Below are 19,502 nucleotides of genomic sequence, written 5' to 3'. Positions count from 1 at the left end.
ATGAGTTAAGGTGTGTGTGTGTGTGTGTGAGTGTGTGTGTTTGTTTGTTTTTGTGTCTGTGTGAGTGTGTTCGTGTGTGTATGTGTGAGAGTTTGTTTAAGTGGGGGGGGGGGATACCAGGGCCCATCACGGAGGAGCGGTGGAGCGGAGAAGCGGAGGAATGGAGGAGGTTAGGTAATTTTTCTCTTCTCAAAGGCAGAGGATGGGAAGTTTGGGTGCAGTAGGACGCCTTAGACCGGCCACTGTGAGCCTTCTCCAGATATAGATCCCCGGATGTATGATTGGAGCTCCCGGACCATTGGGCACACACATGTGAATGAGTGGATGAGCTAATGTTTGTTTGGTAGTGGATGCATTTCGGCTAATGCTATTAGCACAGCTATGATGAGTTAAGGTGTGTGTGTGTGTGTGTGAGTGTGTGTGTATGTGTGTGTGTGTGTGTGTCTTTGTGTGTGTTTGTGTGTTTTTGTGTGTCTTTGTGTGTGTGTGAGTGTGTTTAGGTGGGGGGGGGTACCAGGGCCAATAGCGGAGGAGCGGTGGAGCTGAGAAGCGGAGAAGCGGAGGAGCATAGGAGTGGAGGTAATGTTTCTTCTCTCAGAGGCGGGGAAGCTTGGGGGCAGAAGAACCCCTTAGACGGCCTAATGTGAGCCTTCTCTGGAGATAGCTCCCCCAGACGTATGACCGGAGCTCCCAGACCTCTGGGCACATACATGTGAATGAGTGGATGAGCTAATGTTTGTGTGGTTGTGGATGCGTTTCGGCTAATGCTTTTAGCACAGCTATGATGACTTAAGGTGTGTATGTGTGTCTGTGTGTGTGTGTGTCTTTGTGTGTGTGTGTGTGTGTGTTTGTGTGTTTGAAAGGCTCTTTTGGTGGGGGAGGGGGGGTCGCGGACAGGGATTACCATTGGGAGCACACATGTGAATGAGTGGATGAGCTAATGTTTGTTTGGTTGTGGATGCGTTTCGGCTAAAGCTATTAGCACAGCTATGAAGACTTAAGGTGTGTGTATGTGTGTATGTGTGTGTCTGTGTGTGTGTGAGTGTCTGTGTCTGTATGTGTGTGTGAGAGGCTCTTTTGGTGGGGGGGGGGGGGGGTCGCGGACAGGGAGTACCATTGGGCACACACATGTGAATGAGTGGATGAGCGAATGTTTGTTTGGTTGTGGATGCGTTTCGGCTAATGGTATTAGCACAGCTCTGATGAGTTAAGATGTGTGTGTATGTGTGTTTGTGTGTTTGTGTGTTTTTGTGTGTGTGTGAGTGATTTTGTGTGAGAGTTTGTTTAGGTAGGGGGGGGGGGGGGGGGTACCAGGGCCCATAGCCGAGGAGCGGTGGAGCTGAGAAGCGGAGGAGCAGAGGAGCGGAGGTAATGTTTCTTCTCTCAGAGGCGGAGCAGCTTGGGGGCAGCAGAACCCCTTAGACGGGCTAATGTGAGCATTCTTCGGACATATATCCCCCGAACGTATGATTGGAGCTCCCGGACCACTGGGCACACACATGTGAATGAGTGGATGAGCTAATGTTTGTTTGGTTGTGGATGCGTTTCGGCTAATGCTATTAGCACAGCTATGATGAGTTAAGGTGTGTGTGTGTGTGTGTGAGTGTGTGTGTTTGTTTGTTTTTGTGTCTGTGTGAGTGTGTTCGTGTGTGTATGTGTGAGAGTTTGTTTAAGTGGGGGGGGGGGATACCAGGGCCCATCACGGAGGAGCGGTGGAGCGGAGAAGCGGAGGAATGGAGGAGGTTAGGTAATTTTTCTCTTCTCAAAGGCAGAGGATGGGAAGTTTGGGTGCAGTAGGACGCCTTAGACCGGCCACTGTGAGCCTTCTCCAGATATAGATCCCCGGATGTATGATTGGAGCTCCCGGACCATTGGGCACACACATGTGAATGAGTGGATGAGCTAATGTTTGTTTGGTAGTGGATGCATTTCGGCTAATGCTATTAGCACAGCTATGATGAGTTAAGGTGTGTGTGTGTGTGTGTGAGTGTGTGTGTATGTGTGTGTGTGTGTGTGTCTTTGTGTGTGTTTGTGTGTTTTTGTGTGTCTTTGTGTGTGTGTGAGTGTGTTTAGGTGGGGGGGGGTACCAGGGCCAATAGCGGAGGAGCGGTGGAGCTGAGAAGCGGAGAAGCGGAGGAGCATAGGAGCGGAGGTAATGTTTCTTCTCTCAGAGGCGGGGAAGCTTGGGGGCAGAAGAACCCCTTAGACGGCCTAATGTGAGCCTTCTCTGGAGATAGCTCCCCCAGACGTATGACCGGAGCTCCCAGACCTCTGGGCACATACATGTGAATGAGTGGATGAGCTAATGTTTGTGTGGTTGTGGATGCGTTTCGGCTAATGCTTTTAGCACAGCTATGATGACTTAAGGTTTGTATGTGTGTCTGTGTGTGTGTGTGTCTTTGTGTGTGTGTGTGTGTGTGTTTGTGTGTTTGAAAGGCTCTTTTGGTGGGGGAGGGGGGGTCGCGGACAGGGATTACCATTGGGAGCACACATGTGAATGAGTGGATGAGCTAATGTTTGTTTGGTTGTGGATGCGTTTCGGCTAATGCTATTAGCACATCTATGATGAATTAAGGTGTGTGTGTGTGTGTGTGTGTGTGTATGTGTGTGTGTGAGTGTGTTTGTTTTTTTTGTGTCTGTGTGAGTGTGTTCGTGTGTGTATGTGTGAGAGTTTGTTTAGGTGGGGGGGGGGTACCAGGGCCCTTCGCGGAGGAGCGGTGGAGCGGAGAAGCGGAGGAATGGAGGAGTGGAGGTAATTTTTCTCTTCTTAAAGGCAGAGGATGTGAAGTTTGGGTGCAGTAGGACGCCTTAGACCGGCCACTGTGAGCCTTCTCCAGATATAGATCCCCCGGACGTATGATTGGAGCTCCCGGACCATTGGGCACACACATGTGAATGAGTGGATGAGCTAATGTTTGTTTGGTAGTGGATGCATTTCGGCTAATGCTATTAGCAAAGCTATGATGAGTTAAGGTGTGTTTGTGTGTGTGTATGTGTGTGTGTGCGCGCGTGTGTGTGCGCGTGTGTTTTTGTGTGTGTGTGAGTGTGTTTAGGTGGGGGGGGGGGGTACCAGGGCCCATAGCGGAGGAGCGGTGGAGCTGAGAAGCGGAGGAGCGGAGTAGCGGAGGTATTGTTTCTCCTCTCAGAGGCGGGGAAGCTTGGGAGCTATTAGCACAGCTATGATGACTTAAGGTGTGTGTGTGTGTGTGTGTTTGTGTGTTTGTGTGTTCTTGTGTGTGTGTGTGTGTGTGTGTGTGTGTTTGTGTGTGCGTTTGTGTATATGTGTGTGACAGTTTGTTTAGGTGGGGGGGGGGGGCGCGGACAGGGGGTAGCTGGGCCTGGAGCGGATGAGCTGTGAAGCAGATGGAGCGCAGAAGCACGTCCCATAATTCTCCTGAGTCCGGCGGATCGGGAGTACCAGGGCCTATAGCGGAGGAGCGGTGGAGCGGAGAAGCGGACCATTGGGCACACACATGTGAATGAGTTGATGAGCTAATGTTTGTTTGGTTGTGGATGCGTTTCGGCTAATGCTATTAGCACAACTATGATGACTTAATGTGTGTATGTGTGTCAGTGTGTGTGTGTGTGTGTGAGTGTCTTTGTGTATGTGTGTGATAGTTTGTTTTGGTGGGGGGGGGGGGGGGGGGGCGGTCGCGGACACGGACTACCAGGGCGCACACATGTGAATGAGTAGATGAGCTAATGTTTGTTTGGTTGTGGATGCGTTTCGGCTAATGCTATTAGCACAGCTATGCTGACTTAATGTGTGTATGTGTGTCAGTGTGTGTGTGTGTGTGAGTGTCTTTATGTATGTGTGTGACAATTTGTTTTGGTGGGGGGGGGGGACACGGAGTACCAGGGCGCACACATGTGAATGAGTGGATGAGCTAATGTTTGTTTGGTTGTGGATGCGTTTCGGCTAAAGCTATTAGCACAGCTATGAAGACTTAAGGTGTGTGTATGTGTGTATGTGTGTGTCTGTGTGTGTGTGAGTGTCTTTGTGTGTGTGTGTGTGTGTGTGTGAGAGGCTCTTTTGGTGGGGGGGGGAGGGTCGCGGACAGGGAGTACCATTGGGCACACACATGTGAATGAGTGGATGAGCGAATGTTTGTTTGGTTGTGGATGCGTTTCGGCTAATGCTATTAGCACAGCTATGATGAGTTAAGGTGTGTGTGTATGTGTGTTTGTGTGTTTGTGTGTTTTTGTGTGTGTGTGAGTGATTTTGTGTGAGAGTTTGTTTAGGTGGGGGGGGGGGGGGGTACCAGGGCCCATAGCGGAGGAGCGGTGGAGCTGAGAAGCGGAGGAGCAGAGGAGCGAAGGTAATGTTTCTTCTCTCAGAGGCGGAGCAGCTTGGGGGCAGCAGAACCCCTTAGACGGGCTAATGTGAGCATTCTCCGGACATAGATCCCCCGAACGTATGATTGGAGCTCCCGGACCACTGGGCACACACATTGGAATGAGTGGATGAGCTAATGTTTGTTTGGTTGTGGATGTGTTTCGGCTAATGCTATTAGCACAGCTATGATGAGTTAAGGTGTGTGTGTGTGTGTGTGTGTGTGTGTGTTTGTTTGTTTTTGTGTCTTTGTGAGTGTGTTCGTGTGTGTATGTGTGAGAGTTTGTTTAGGTGGGGCGGGGGGTACCAGGGCCCATCGCGGAGGAGCGGCGGAGCGGAGAAGCGGAGGAATGGAGGAGCGGAGGTAATGTTTCTCTTCTCAAAGGCATTTTGGGTGCAGTAGGACGCCTTAGACCGGCCACTGTGAGCCTTCTCCAGATATAGATCCCCCGGATGTATGATTGGAGCTCCCGGACCATTGGGCACACACATGTGAATGAGTGGATGAGCTAATGTTTGTTTGGTAGTGGATGCGTTTCGGCTAATGCTATTAGCACAGCTATGATGAGTTAAGGTGTGTTTGTGTGTGTGTGTGTGTGTGTGTATTTGTGTGTGTGTGTGTGTGTGTGTGTGTGTGTGTGCGCGTGTGTGTGTTTATGTGTTTTTGTGTGTGTGTAAGTGTGTTTAGGTGGGAGGGGGGTACCAGGGCCAATAGCGGAGGAGCGGTGGAGCTGAGAAGCGGAGGAGCAGAGGAGCGGAGGTAATGTTTCTTCTCTCAGAGGTGGGGAAGCTTGGGGGCAGAAGAACCCCTTAGACGGCCTAATGTGAGTCTTCTCTGGAGATAGCTCCCCCAGACGTATGACCGGAGCTCCCAGACCTCTGGGCACATACATGTGAATGAGTGGATGAGCTAATGTTTGTTTGGTTGTGGATGCGTTTCGGCTAATGCTATTAGCACAGCTATGCTGACTTAATGTGTGTATGTGTGTCAGTGTGTGTGTGTGTGTGAGTGTTTTTGTGTATGTGTGTGATAGTTTGTTTTGGTGGGGGGGCGGACACGGAGTACCAGAGCGAGCACATGTGAATGAGTGGATGAGCTAATGTTTGTTTGGTTGTGGATGCGTTTCGGCTAAAGCTATTAGCACAGCTATGAAGACTTAAGGTGTGTGTATGGCTGTGTCTGTGTGTGTGTGAGTGTCTTTGTTTGTGTGTGTGTGTGTGAGAGGCTCTTTTGGTGGGGGGGGGGTCGCGGACAGGGAGTACCATTGGGCACACACATGTGAATGAGTGGATGAGCGAATGTTTGTTTGGTTGTGGATGCGTTTCGGCTAATGCTATTAGCACAGCTATGATGAGTTAAGGTGTGTGTGTATGTGTGTTTGTGTGTTTGTGTGTTTTTGTGTGTGTGTGAGTGATTTTGTGTGAGAGTTTGTTTAGGTAGGGGGGGGTGGGGGGGGGAGTACCAGGGCCCATAGCGGAGGAGCGGTGGAGCTGAGAAGCGGAGGAGCAGAGGAGCGGTGGTAATGTTTCTTCTCTCAGAGGCGGAGCAGCTTGGGGGCAGCAGAACCCCTTAGACGGGCTAATGTGAGCATTCTCCGGAAATAGATCCCCCGAACGTATGATTGGAGCTCCCGGACCACTGGGCACACACATGTGAATGAGTGGATGAGCTAATGTTTGTTTGGTTGTGGATGCGTTTCGGCTAATGCTATTAGCACAGCTATGATGAGTTAAGGTGCGTTTGTGTGTGTGTGTGTGTGTGTGTGTGTGTGTGTGTGTGTGTGTGTGAGTGTCTTTGTGTGTGTTTGTGTGTTTTTGTGTGTGTGTGAGTGTGTTTAGGTGGGGGGGGGGGTACCAGGGCCAATAGCGGAGGAGCGGTGGAGCTGAGAAGCGGAGGAGCAGAGGAGCGGAGGTAATGTTTCTTCTCTCAGAGGCGGGGAAGCTTGGGGGCAGAAGAACCCCTTAGACGGCCTAATGTGAGCCTTCTCTGGAGATAGCTCCCCCAGACGTATGACCGGAGCTCCCAGACCTCTGGTCACATACATGTGAATGAGTGGATAAGCTAATGTTTGTGTGGTTGTGGATGCGTTTCGGCTAATGCTTTTAGCACAGCTATGATGACTTAAGGTGTGTATGTGTGTCTGTGTGTGTGTGTGTGTGAGTGTCTTTGTGTATGTGTGTGATAGTTTCTTTTGGTGGGGGGGGGTCGCGGACAGGGAGTACCTGGGCACACACATGTGAATGAGTGGATGAGCTAATGTTTGTTTGGTTGTTGATGCGTTTCGGCTAATGCTATTTGCACAGCTATGATGAGTTAAGGTGTGTGTGTATGTGTGGGAGGAATGGAGGAGCGGAGGTAATTTTTCTCTTCTCAAAGGCAGAGGATGGGAAGTTTGGGTGCAGTAGGACGCCTTAGACCGGCCACTGTGAACCTTCTCCAGATATAGATCCCCCGGATGTATGATTGGAGCTCCCGGACCATTGGGCACACACATGTGAATGAGTGGATGAGCTAATGTTTGTTTGGTAGTGGATGCGTTTCGGCTAATGCTATTAGCACAGCTATGATGACTTAAGGTGTTTGTGTGTGTGTGTGTTTGTGTGTTTCTTTGTTTGTGTGTTCTTGTGTGTGTGTGTGTGTGTGTTTGTTTGTGCGTTTGTGTATATGTGTGTGACAGTTTGTTTAGGTGGGGGGGGGCGCGGACAGGGGGTAGCTGGGCCTGGAGCGGATGAGCTGTGAAGCGGATGGAGGGCAGAAGCACGTCCCATAATTCTCCTGAGTCCGGCGGATCAGGAGTACCAGGGCCTATAGCGGAGGAGCGGTGGAGCGGAGAAGCGGACCATTGGGCACATACATGTGAATGAGTTGATGAGCTAATGTTTGTTTGGATGTGGCTGCGTTTCGGCTAATGCTATTAGCACAGCTATGATGACTTAATGTGTGTATGTGTGTCAGTGTGTGTGTGTGTGAGTGTCTTTGTGTATGTGTGTGATAGTTTGTTTTGGTGGGGGGGGGGGGTCGCGGACACGGAGTAGCAGGGCGCACACATGTGAATGAGTGGATGAGCTAATGTTTGTTTGGTTGTGGATGCGTTTCGGCTAATGCTGTTAGCACAGCTATGATGACTTAATGTGTGTATGTGTGTCAGTGTGTGTGTGTGTGTGAGTGTCTTTGTGTATGTGTGTGATAGTTTGTTTTGGTGGGGGGGGGGGGGGGGGGGGCGGACACGGAGTACCAGGGCGCACACATGTGAATGAGTGGATGAGCTAATGTTTGTTTGGTTGTGGATGCGTTTCGGCTAAAGCTATTAGCACAGCTATGAAGACTTAAGGTGTGGGTATGTGTGTATGTTTGTGTCTGTGTGTGTGTCTTTGTGTGTGTGTGTGTGTGTGTGAGAGGCTCTTTTGGTGGGGGGGGGGGTCGCGGACAGGGACTACCATTGGGCACACACATGTGAATGAGTGTATGAGCGAATGTTTGTTTGGTTGCGGATGCGTTTCGGCTAATGCTATTAGCACAGCTATGATGAGTTAAGGTGTGTGTGTATGTGTGTTTGTGTGTTTGTGTGTTTTTGTGTGTGTGTGAGTGATTTTGTGTGAGAGTTTGTTTAAGTGGGGGGGGGGGGGGGGAGTACCAGGGCCCATAGCGGAGGAGCGGTGGAGCTGAGAAGCGGAGGAGCAGAGGAGCGAAGGTAATGTTTCTTCTCTCAGAGGCGGAGCAGCTTGGGGGCAGCAGAACCCCTTAGACGGGCTAACGTGAGCATTCTCCGGACATAGATCCCCCGAACGTATGATTGGAGCTCCCGGACCACTGGGCACACACATGTGAATGAGTGGATGAGCTAATGTTTGTTTGGTTGTGGATGCGTCTCGGCTAATGCTATTAGCACAGCTATGATGAGTTAAGGTGTGTGTGTGTGTGTGTGTGTGTGTGTGTGTGTTTGTTTGTTTTTGTGTCTGTGTGAGTTTGTTCGTGTGTGTATGTGTGAGAGTTTGTTTAGGTGGGGGGGGGGTACCAGGGCCCATCGCGGAGGAGCGGTGGAGCGGAGAAGCGGAGGAATGGAGGAGCGGAGGTAATGTTTCTCTTCTCAAAGGCAGAGGATGGGAAGTTTGGGTGCAGTAGGACGCCTTAGACCGGCCACTGTGAGCCTTCTCCAGATATAGATCCCCCGGATGTATGATTGGAGCTCCCGGACCATTGGGCACACACATGTGAATGAGTGGATGAGCTAATGTTTGTTTGGTAGTGGATGCATTTCGGCTAATGCTATTAGCACAGCTATGATGAGTTAAGGTGCGTTTGTGTGTGTGTGTGTGTGTGTGTGTGTGTGTGTGTGTGTGAGTGTCTTTGTGTGTGTTTGTGTGTTTTTGTGTGTGTGTGAGTGTGTTTAGGTGGGGGGGGGGTACCAGGGCCAATAACGGAGGAGCGGTGGAGCTGAGAAGCGGAGGAGCAGAGGAGCGGAGGTAATGTTTCTTCTCTCAGAGGCGGGGAAGCTTGGGGGCAGAAGAACCCCTTAGACGGCCTAATGTGAGCCTTCTCTGGAGATAGCTCCCCCAGACGTATGACCGAAGCTCCCAGACCTCTGGGCACATACATGTGAATGAGTGGATGAGCTAGTGTTTGTGGTTGTGGATGCGTTTCGGCTAATGCTTTTAGCACAGCTATGATGACTTAAGGTGTGTATGCGTGTCTGTGTGTGTGTGTGTGTGAGTGTCTTTGTGTATGTGTGTGATAGTTTCTTTTGGTGGGGGGGGGTCGCGGACAGGGAGTACCAGGGCACACACATGTGAATGAGTGGATGAGCTAATGTTTGTTTGGTTGTGGATGCGTTTTGGCTAATGCTATTAGCACAGCTATGAAGACTTAAAGTGTGTGTATGTGTGTATGTGTGTGTCTGTGTGTGTGTGTGAGTGTCTTTGTGTGTGTGTGTGTGTGTGAGAGGCTCTTTTGGTGGGGGGGGGTGTCGCGGACAGGGAGTACCAGGGCCAAGAGCGGATGAGCTGAGGAGCGGAGGAAGGCAGAAGCTCGGCCCGTGATTCGCTTATGTCCAGCGGTTCGGGAATTCCAGGGCCCAAAGCAGAGGAGCAGTGGAGCTGAGAAGCGGAGGAGCGGAGGTGATGTTTATTCTCTCAGAGGCAGGGAAGCTTGGGGGTAGCAGAACCCCTTAGATGGGCTAATGTGAGCATTCTCCAGACATAGATCCTCCGGTCGTATGATTGGAGCTGCCGGACCATTGGGCACACACATGTGAATGAGTGGATGAGCTAATGTTTGTTTGGTTGTGGATGCGTTTCGGCTAATGCTATTAGCACAGCTATGATCAGTTAAGGTCTGTGTGTATGTGTGTGTGTGTTTGGGTGTGTGTGTGTGTCTGTGTGTGTGTGTGAGAGTTTGTTTAGGTGGGGGGGGTTGCGGACAGGGAGTACCAAGGCCTCGAGCGGATGAGCTGAGGAGCAGAGCAGGGCAGAAGCCCGGCCCGTGATTCCCTTATATCCAGCGGTTCGGGAGTTCCAGGGCCCAAAGCGGAAAGGCGGAGGAGTGGAGAAGCGGAGGAGTGGAGGAGAGCAGAAGCACGTCACGCAATTCTCCTGAGTTCGCAGGATCAGGAGTACCAGGGCCCATAGCGGAGGAGCGGAGGTGTTGAGAAGCGGAGGAGCAGAGGAGCGATATTATATTTCTCTTCTCAAAGGCGGGGAAGCTTGGGGGCAGCAGGATCCCTTAGACCGGCCAATGTGTGCCTTCTCCGAACATAGATGCCCCGGACGTATGCCCGGAGCTCCCAGACCTCTGGGCACATACATGTGAATGAGTGGATGAGCTAATGTTTGTTTGGTTGTGGATGCGTTTCGGCTAATGCTATCAGCACAGCTATGATGACTTAAGGTGTGTGTGTGTGTGTGTTTTTGTGTGTTTGTGTGTTCTTGTGTGTGTGTGTGTGTGTGTGTTTGTGTGTGTGTGTGTGCGTTTGTGTATATGTGTGTGACAGTTTGTTTAGGTGGGGGGGGGCCGCGGACAGGGGGTTAGGGTTAGGGTTAGGGTTAGGGTTAGGGTTAACAAGGCCCATAGCGGAGGAACGGTGAAGCGGAGAAGCAGAGGAGCGGAGGAGCGGAGGTAATGTTTCTCTTCTCAAACGCAGAGGAGGGGAAGTTTGGGGGCAGCAGGGCGCCTTAGACTGGCCAATGTGAGCCTTCTCTAGGACATAGGTCCCCCGGACGGATGATTCGAGCTCCCGGACCATTGGGCACACACATGTGCATGAGTGGATGAGCTAATGTTTGTTTGATTTGAGATAGGTGATCTCATTAGTTTTATTTGAGTTTACATTCTAGTATACATATGTGGTATTTGTATATACTCTCAGGAAATGTATGGCACTTTATGACAAGGTTTGGGACTTGTTTTAGTTTTTCGCGACTGTTCAGCTAACTTGACGTTAACTTCTACGTCAGTGTTTTCTTTTTTGGTATAGCGCTGCTGGCGGGAATTTTCCCTCACTCTATACTGTACATGTCCCATGGCTAACCGATGTTGATTCCCGGAGCTGTGAAGAAGAAAATAAAAGACGATTCAAACAAGGCAAACTTGTGAATTCCTTCCGAAACATGGAAAACGAAGAAGCTGCAAACTTAAACGCAACAGGTTATGGGCCCAGGCTACGAACAAAAGGAGGAAGATGGCAACGTTTGGTTGCCGATGGAGACGAAAACAACTACGAGCTTTGGGAAGTAAAGTTTCTGGGACACATGCGACTTGAAGGTTTGAAAGAGACAATTCTTTCAACTGTTGAGCCCGACCCAGGTAAAAATGCAGAATGCTACGCTGAGCTTATCCAGTTCCTCGATGATAAAAGTCTATCATTGGTAATGAGGGAAGCCGCAGATGACGGTCGAAAAGCTTTGAAAATATTACGGGATCATTATGCCAGCCAGGGTAAGCCCAGAATTATTTCCCTGTACAGCGAACTATGCTCACTCAAGAAGGAACCCGACGAAACAATAACAGATTACATTATCAGAGCAGAAAAGGCAGTCACCGCTCCGAGAAACACAAAACAGGTGATAAGTGATGAGCTGATGATCGCTATGGTTATGAAAGGGCTTCCAGAACCATACAAGCCCTTCGTCATTCATGTAACTCAGAGCAGTGAAGAAATGACGTTTATTCAGTTCAAGAGTAAACTAAGAAGTTATGAAGAGACTGAAAAGTTTGACAGCAAAACCAAATCAGACAATGTCATGAAAGTGGACATGTCAACCGTGATCTGCTATGGATGTGGAAACCGTGGCCATATGTCAAAAGCTTGTCACCAAAAATCAGGGCCAAAATGGTGCAGCTATCACAGAAGCGCAACCCACACCGATGAGACATGCAGAAGAAAATCCAAGCCCAAAGAAGACTCGGTCAAACAAAACACAGACATCCAAGACAAAGATAAGGAAGATGAGCAAACTTTTGTATTCAAGGTCAGTCAAAAAGTCCCTCCGGAAAATATCAGAAAAAATGGACTGATGGTAGACTGTGGCGCTACATCACACATCATAACACAAGAAGACAAATTCACAAGATTTGATGAGTTTTTCAACCCAAACAAACATTACATGGAGCTAGCAGACGGGACCAGAAGAAACAAAGTGGCACTAAAAAGAGGTGATGCAGAAGTGTTACTCCAGGACATTGAAGGAAAACCTGTCCTGGTAACCTTAAGGGGAGCCTTATTCATCCCATCATATCCTCAGGACTTCATATCGGTGAAGGCAGCCACAGCTGATGGAGCCAGCGTGATATTCAAAGAAGGAGAGAACAGATTCATAACCAAAGAAGGAACAATTTTCAGCATTGAGGAATGTGACAGACTCTACTACATAAGAACGGTAAATTATCAACAACTTTATGATGATACAGTAAATGACATGATGTCCAGGGATAAAGTAAACTGAACTTGTGATGTCAAAACATGGCATGAGATTATGAGACACCGCAATGTAAAAGATGTATTAAAATGACCAAACTTAGTCGAGGGTATGAAGATTACAGGTCAGACCAAGGTAGACTGTAACGTATGCACAGAGGGAAAATTCACAAATAGCAGAAACAGGCAAGCTGATGCAAAAGCTGATGCACCCCTAAAAATGGTACACGCTGACTTATCAGGCCCGATTGAACCAGCTGGTCAAGAAGGGCATAAGTATGTCATTTCATTCACAGATGATTATTCAGGGGCAGTATTTGTATATTTTCTCAAATACAAGAGTGAAGCTACATTAGCAACAGAGAAGTTCCTTGCTGACAGTGCAGCGTATGGTCGTGTCAAATGTATCAGGTCAGACAACGGGACTGAATTCACAGGAAATGCTTTTCAATCTCTTCTAAGGGAGAAAGGCATAAGACATGAAACATCATCCCCATACTCTCCCCATCAAAATGGGACAGCAGAAAGATAATGGAGGACCCTTTTTGAAATGGCAAGGTGTATGCTAATAGAAAAAGGATTACCAAAGGTTTTGTGGCCTTATGCTGTCCAGACCGCTGCCCATATTCGAAATAGATGCTACAATGACAGACTCGAAAATACCCCATACTTCATGTTAACAGGGAGAAAGCCAAATCTCTCAAAAATGTGGATATTCGGAACTGAGTGTTCTGCATACAAACATGACACTAAGAAATTAGATCCCAGATGTGAAAGAGGAATATTTGTGGGATACAGTAAGAAAAGCCCTTCATACCTGGTCTATAATCCACTTACAGAAAAAGTGGCAAAACAGAGACTGGTGAAATTGATCAAAAAGGGAAGAATTGAACAACAAACACAAACTGATGATTATGAGACAGAAATCCAGGGATATGAAGGCACAGATTCTACAGATGAAACCAGTATTGCTGTGTCACAAAGTGAAAATAAAACAGACAACCATATACAAAATGAGGATGAGAGTACTAACGCAGATGTGTCACATGACGAAGAAACAGCAGAAAATGTCCAAAATGAAAAAGAGACGAGGTCAGACATAAAACCCAGATATAATCAAACCAGTCGCTATCCTAGACGAAAAAGGGTCGTTCCAAGGTATTTAGAGGATGATCAGACAGACTATATTAACAATGATAAAAATCATACAACTATTGATTACTGTTACAGGACTGTGTGCGGAGTCCCACAGAATTATAGTGAAGCACTGAAGTCACCACTGGCACCCGGGTGGAATTGTGCCATGAGGGAAGAGATTGACTCGATTAAATAGAATGACACATTTGAACTGACAACTTTACCTGAAGGGAGAAAAGTAATTGGAGGAAAATGGGTATTTGCCCTTAAAGAAAATGCTGAAGGAGGACAAATATTTAAGGCCAGATATGTAGCTAAGGGTTACAATCAAACAGAAGCCATAGACTACTATGGAACTTTTGCACCGACAGCTAACATTACATCAGTGCGGGCACTAATGCAGATAGCCGTACAAAATAACCTCATTGTCCATCAAATGGATGTTAAGACGGCATATTTACATGCTCCTATACATGAGGAGATTTTCTTGGAACAACCAGAAGGGTTTGAAATGATGTCAGAAACAGGAGAGAAACTAGTGTATAGATTAAAGAAATCTCTTTATGGCCTGAAACAATCAGGAAGAAACTGGTATGAACTCCTTAATGACCATTTAGAACAGGACAACTTTGTGAGAAATCTCTCTGACCACTGTGTGTACAGAAAACAGACGGAAAATGGTGACACAATCATTGTAATAATTTGGGTAGATGATTTAATTATTGCAGCAAGCAGCAATGATGCACTCAGCACATTTAAACAGAACATGAAATTCAAGTTCAACATGAAAGACCTGGGGAAACTATCATATTTTTTGGGCATACAATTTGAACAAAAGGGGGATGAAATCAAAATGAACCAGACAAAGTACATCCTAAAAATGCTAGAGAGATTTGGAATGTCAGAATGTAAAGCAAGATCTACTCCAAGTGAGCAAAAATTAGAGGGCATCCCTGTAGCTGATGAAAATGAGCAAAGTGAACCTGTCGACCCCAAAGAATATCGTGAGATTGTAGGCAGTCTTATTTATGCCATGACTTGCACCAGACCTGATATCAGCTGGATAGTGAGCAAACTATCACAGAATCTGGCAATGGCAAAAGTAAAAAACTTAGTAGCTCCAAAACATGTGCTGAGGTTTTTGAAGGGGACAGCTGATTATGAACTAAGTTTCAAGACAAATAAGGAGGATTTGAACCTGATAGCTTACAGTGATTCAGACTGGGCATCATCTGTAGAAGACAGACGTAGCACTACAGGCTACTGTTTCAGTTTAACAAAACAAGGCCCAGCCATTGCATGGAAGTCAAGGAAACAGCCCACAGTGGCCCTGTCAACATGTGAGGCTGAATACATCGGCCGAGCCACCACCGCACAAGAAAACATGTACCTGTCTCAACTGTTAAACGGTATGGACAACAAAATGTACAGTTGCACAACAATCTACGGAGACAATCAGGGGGCCATCGCACTGAGTAAGAATCCTGTAAACAGACAAAGGTCAAAACACATTGATGTAAAATATCATTTCATTCGTGAAGCACTCAGTGAGGGTTAAATAAATCTTATCTATTGTCCATCAGAGGACATGTTGGCAGACATCTTGACAAACTCATGACAAAGGTAACAATAGAAAAATTCAAAAAGTGGTTCTTTGGAAATTCAAATGTCCAAAGTTTTTTTTTGGATGTTGAGATCAAGAGGGGGTGTTGAAATAGGTGATCTCATTAGTTTTATTTGAGTTTACATTCTAGTATACATATGTTGTATTTGTATCTACTCTCAGGAAATGCATGGCACTTTATGACAAGGTTTGGGACTTGTTTTAGTTTTTCGCGACTGTTCAGCTAACTTGACGTTAACTTCTACGTCAGTGTTTTTTTTTTGGTATAGCGGTGCTGGCGGGAATTTTTCCCTCACTCTGTACTGTACATGTCCCATGGCTAACCGATGTTGATTCCCGGAGCTGTGAAGAAGAAAATAAAAGACGATTCAAACAAGGCAAACTTGTGAATTCCTTCCGAAACATGGAAAACGAAGAAGCTGCGAACTTAAACGCAACAGTTTGGTTGTGGATGCGTTTCGGCTAATGCTATTAGCACAGCTATGATGAGTGAAGGTGTGTTTGTGTGTGTGTGTGTGTGTGTGTGTCTGTGTGTGTGTGTGTGTGTGTGTGCGTGTGTGTGAGTGTGAATTTGTTTAGGTGGGGGGGGGTCGCGGACAGGGAGTACCGGGGCCTCGAGCGGATGAGCTGAGGAGCGGAGGAGGGCAGAAGCCTGGCCCGTGATTCGCTTATGTCCAGCGGTTCGGGAATTCCAGGGCCCAAAGCGGAGGAGCGATGGAGCTGAGAAGCGGAGGAGCGGAGGTAATGTTTCTCCTCTCAGAGGCGGGGAAGTTTGGGGGCAGAAGAACCCCTTAGACTGGCTAATGTGAGCATACTCCGGACATAGATCCCCCGGACGTATGATTGGAGCTCTCGGACCATTTGGCACACACATGTGAATGAGTGGATGAGCTAATGTTTGTTTGGTTGTGGATGCGTTTCGGCTAATGCTATTAGCACAGCTATGATGAGTTAAGGTGTGTGTGTATGTGTGTGTGTGTGTGTGTGTGTTTGTGTGTTTTTGTGTGTGTGTGAGTGTGTTTGTGTGTGTATGTGTGAGAGTTTGTTTAGGTGGGGGGGGGGAGTACCAGAGCCCATACAGGAGGAGCGGTGGAGCTGAGAAGCGGAGGTAATTTTTCTCCTCTCAGAGGCGGGGAAGCTTGGGGGCAGAAGAACCCCTTAGACCGGCCAATGTGAGCCTTCTTCGGACATAGATCACCCGGACGTATGACTGGAGCTCCCGTACCTCTAGGCACACACATATGTGAATGAGTGGATGAGCTAATGTTTGTTTTGTTGTGGATACGTTTTGGCCAATGCTATTAGCACAGCTATGATGAGTTCAGGTGTGTGTGTGTGTGTTTGTGTGTTTGTCTGTGTGTGTGTGTGTGTGTGTGTGTGTGTGTGTGTGTGTGTGTGTGTGTGTGTGTGTGTGCGTGTGTTTATCTGTGTGTGAGAGTTTGTTTTGGTGGGTGGGGGTGGGGGTGGGGGGGGGGGGGTGTTCCCGCGGACAGGGAGTACCAGGGCCTGGAGCGGATGAGGTGAGGAGCGGAGGAGGGCAGAAGCCCGGACCGTGATTCGCTTATGTCCAGCGGTTCGGGAGTTCCAGGGCCCAAAGCGGAGAAGCGGAGGACAGCAAAAGCCCTGTCCGCAATTCACCTGAGTCTGGCGGATCGGTAGTACCTGGTTCCGCAGCGGAGGAGCGGAGGAGCGGAGGAGCGGAGGAGCGGAGCAAAGCGGAAGACCGTCTTAATAACAAGGAAATTACAGATGAGGCTATAATTTCCACAGAAATCTTTAAATTCTATCGCCACCTATACACTTCGACATTGTCAAAAAGCGATTGTGACTCCTTTCCAACAAATATTCCTCAACATATCCCAAAAATAAACAACAACAAACAATATATGTTTGTTTTGTATATGTTTATATATAATCAACAAAAAATATACAGTTTGATATCTGAGATTCCTTGTGAGTCGCCAACTTAATTACATGTTGTACTCCCCTTGCAATCTTTTTTTCGTTTTAATTTTTTATTAGTCTATCTATTGATTTAATTATTTCATTTTAATTTCTTTTTTTGTCTAGCACTGTAAATTTCTCACAAACCGTTAACACTATTAACTTCTGATTCCATACAGAACGAATGTCCTTATGTCCTTTGCTTCCTCATGCCTGGTTGTTTCATTCACATTCAGTTCTACCTTGCCATGTTTATTTGTACATTTGTATAGTTGTGTGTACTATTTATGTTCAATTCAAAAAAAAAAAAAAAAGAATGAGAGGCTGAGAAAATCTCCATGTCTCTCTCTCCCCCCCCCCTTAATGCCGCCCCCCCCCCTTCCTCACGGCGGCCGACGCAACGCGATTCTCGCCGTTGTTGTGGAAGTAGGGAAAAGGATTCCCCGCGTCGGTGCGAGCGATGCGTTTCAAGGCGTATTGCATGTGTGTATGGGGGGGGGGGGTCTACAGGACACCGCAGACCGGCAATGGTGCACCTTCTCCGGACATCGATCACCGAAACGTCGGCGTGGAGCTCCCGGAGCAGCCGGCGTGTACATGTGAATGAATGGAGGAGCTAATGTGTGTGGGGTGGTGGTGGTGGTGGTGTGTGGGGGGGGGGGGGGGGGGCGTTTCGGCTAATGCTATCAGCACAGCTATGATTATCCCCAGAACGTTGAGAACGAGCTCCCGGAACTCCAGACATGCGTATATAAAAGAGTGGAATTAAGGTGTGTGTGAGTGTGTGTGTGTGTGTGTGTGTGTGTGTGTGTGTGTGTGTGTGTGTGTGTGTGTGTGTGTGTGTGTGTGTGTATGTGTGTGTGTGTGTGTGTGTGTATGTGTGGGACAGAAATAATGTCGGGGACAGAAATTGTTATTAGCCTGCTGGCAGATGACACAACCTTAGTTTTGAAAAATGAACATCAAGTCCCAATAAGCGTTGAAAAAATTAAAACATTCTACAAGGCTTCAGGATTGTCATTAAACTTAAAGAAATGCAAACTTCTTGAGCTGCATGACTCACCACTAAAGGAAATCAGCAATGTTCCTATCAAATCAGAAATAAAATACTTGAGCATTTTCCTATCTAAGGACCAAAAGTTAAATCAGTCCAGGAACATTGAATCTAAACTGAATCAAAGTAAAGCTAAATTGAATATATGGCTCCAAAGAGATTTATCAATATTAGGCCCGATATATTTGACTAAAATGGAATGTTTATCCAGATGTATATACCCAGTGTATTCCAATGCTGCTCCAAATCAACTCATAAAATCTATTAACCAAATAAATTTCAACTTTGTCTGGAGGAACAAACCACACCATCTAAAAAAATCACATATGGGGGAAGAAACAAGTGACGGAGGGCTGAAAGTGATAGAGTTGGACTGCCTGAATGGGACATTGAAGGTGAACTGGTTGAAATCCTGGATCAAACATCATCATTTTTTCTGGTATTGTACTCCAAACTACTTATTCAACATAGTCGGCAGCCTAAGTCTTCTACTTATCTCTGACTTGGATATCAACAAGATTCCTGTCCAATTTTCAGAGTTCCATAAACAAATACTATTATACTGGAAAATGATATATGTACACAATTTCTCACCACACAGTACAATAATTTGGAACAATCGATATGTACTGCATGGCAACAAACCTCTGTTTTACAAGGAATGCTTTGAGAAAGGTATATGGTCAATAATTGACTTGATGGATGACAATGGCAGTCGTCTAGACTATGAACAGTTCTGTACTACACACAGATTTAAGCCTCCCATATTAGAGTTGATAAAGTTACGAAACGCACTGCCTCGACAATTTGTATTCCTGACCAAAAATATAATGACGCACCAAACCGTACAACCACAGTTACCCCGACTATCACTCCAGGGAATCTCAATTCCGGACAGAAAGTGCACCAACTCCTTTATTAGGACATGTTTCACAGGAAACTTATTCCCTGGACGTCAAAACAAAAATAATATTTGAAATGAATTTGATAAGGAATCGATTGCCACGCTGCGAACTATGTATCTGACTCTACCCATACCCCCCAAGGCACAAAGAAACCCACTTCTAAATTATGAATGACATCTACCCATCTAAGGAATTATTGAGGGTACACTTTACTTTTGAAGATAATATTTGTACATTTTGTGAAGACAACATTGAAACCACTGACCATATATTTTTTCTCATTCTCATTCCATCATCACCAGTTTCCCTCTCAAAAGATGATATCACATTTGGTTTACTTATAAGCAACATAACAGATGAACTCCGTGTCAATGTTCTTTTAGGCCTGGCCAAGTTCTTCATTCACAAAAACAGAATGCAAAAATGCTCCCCAAATTTGAATTTCTTCATAAACGATTTTGAATTATAAAAAAAAATCCTTAAAACTTATGGAAAAATCCAAAAACTAAAAAATATACAGTTACCCATGTCTGAGATTCCTTTTTTTTGAAAAAAAAAAAAAAACAAAAAACAAAAAAAAAACTTAATTACATGT

This window comes from Fistularia commersonii, unplaced genomic scaffold (assembly GCF_037954325.1).
Source record: "Fistularia commersonii isolate RoL2024-O1a breed Wild unplaced genomic scaffold, RoL_Fcom_v1.0 HiC_scaffold_54, whole genome shotgun sequence".
Lineage (NCBI taxonomy): Eukaryota > Metazoa > Chordata > Actinopteri > Syngnathiformes > Fistulariidae > Fistularia > Fistularia commersonii.
The sequence above is the reverse complement of the archived record's forward strand: the minus strand, read 5'-3'. Positions refer to the sequence as shown.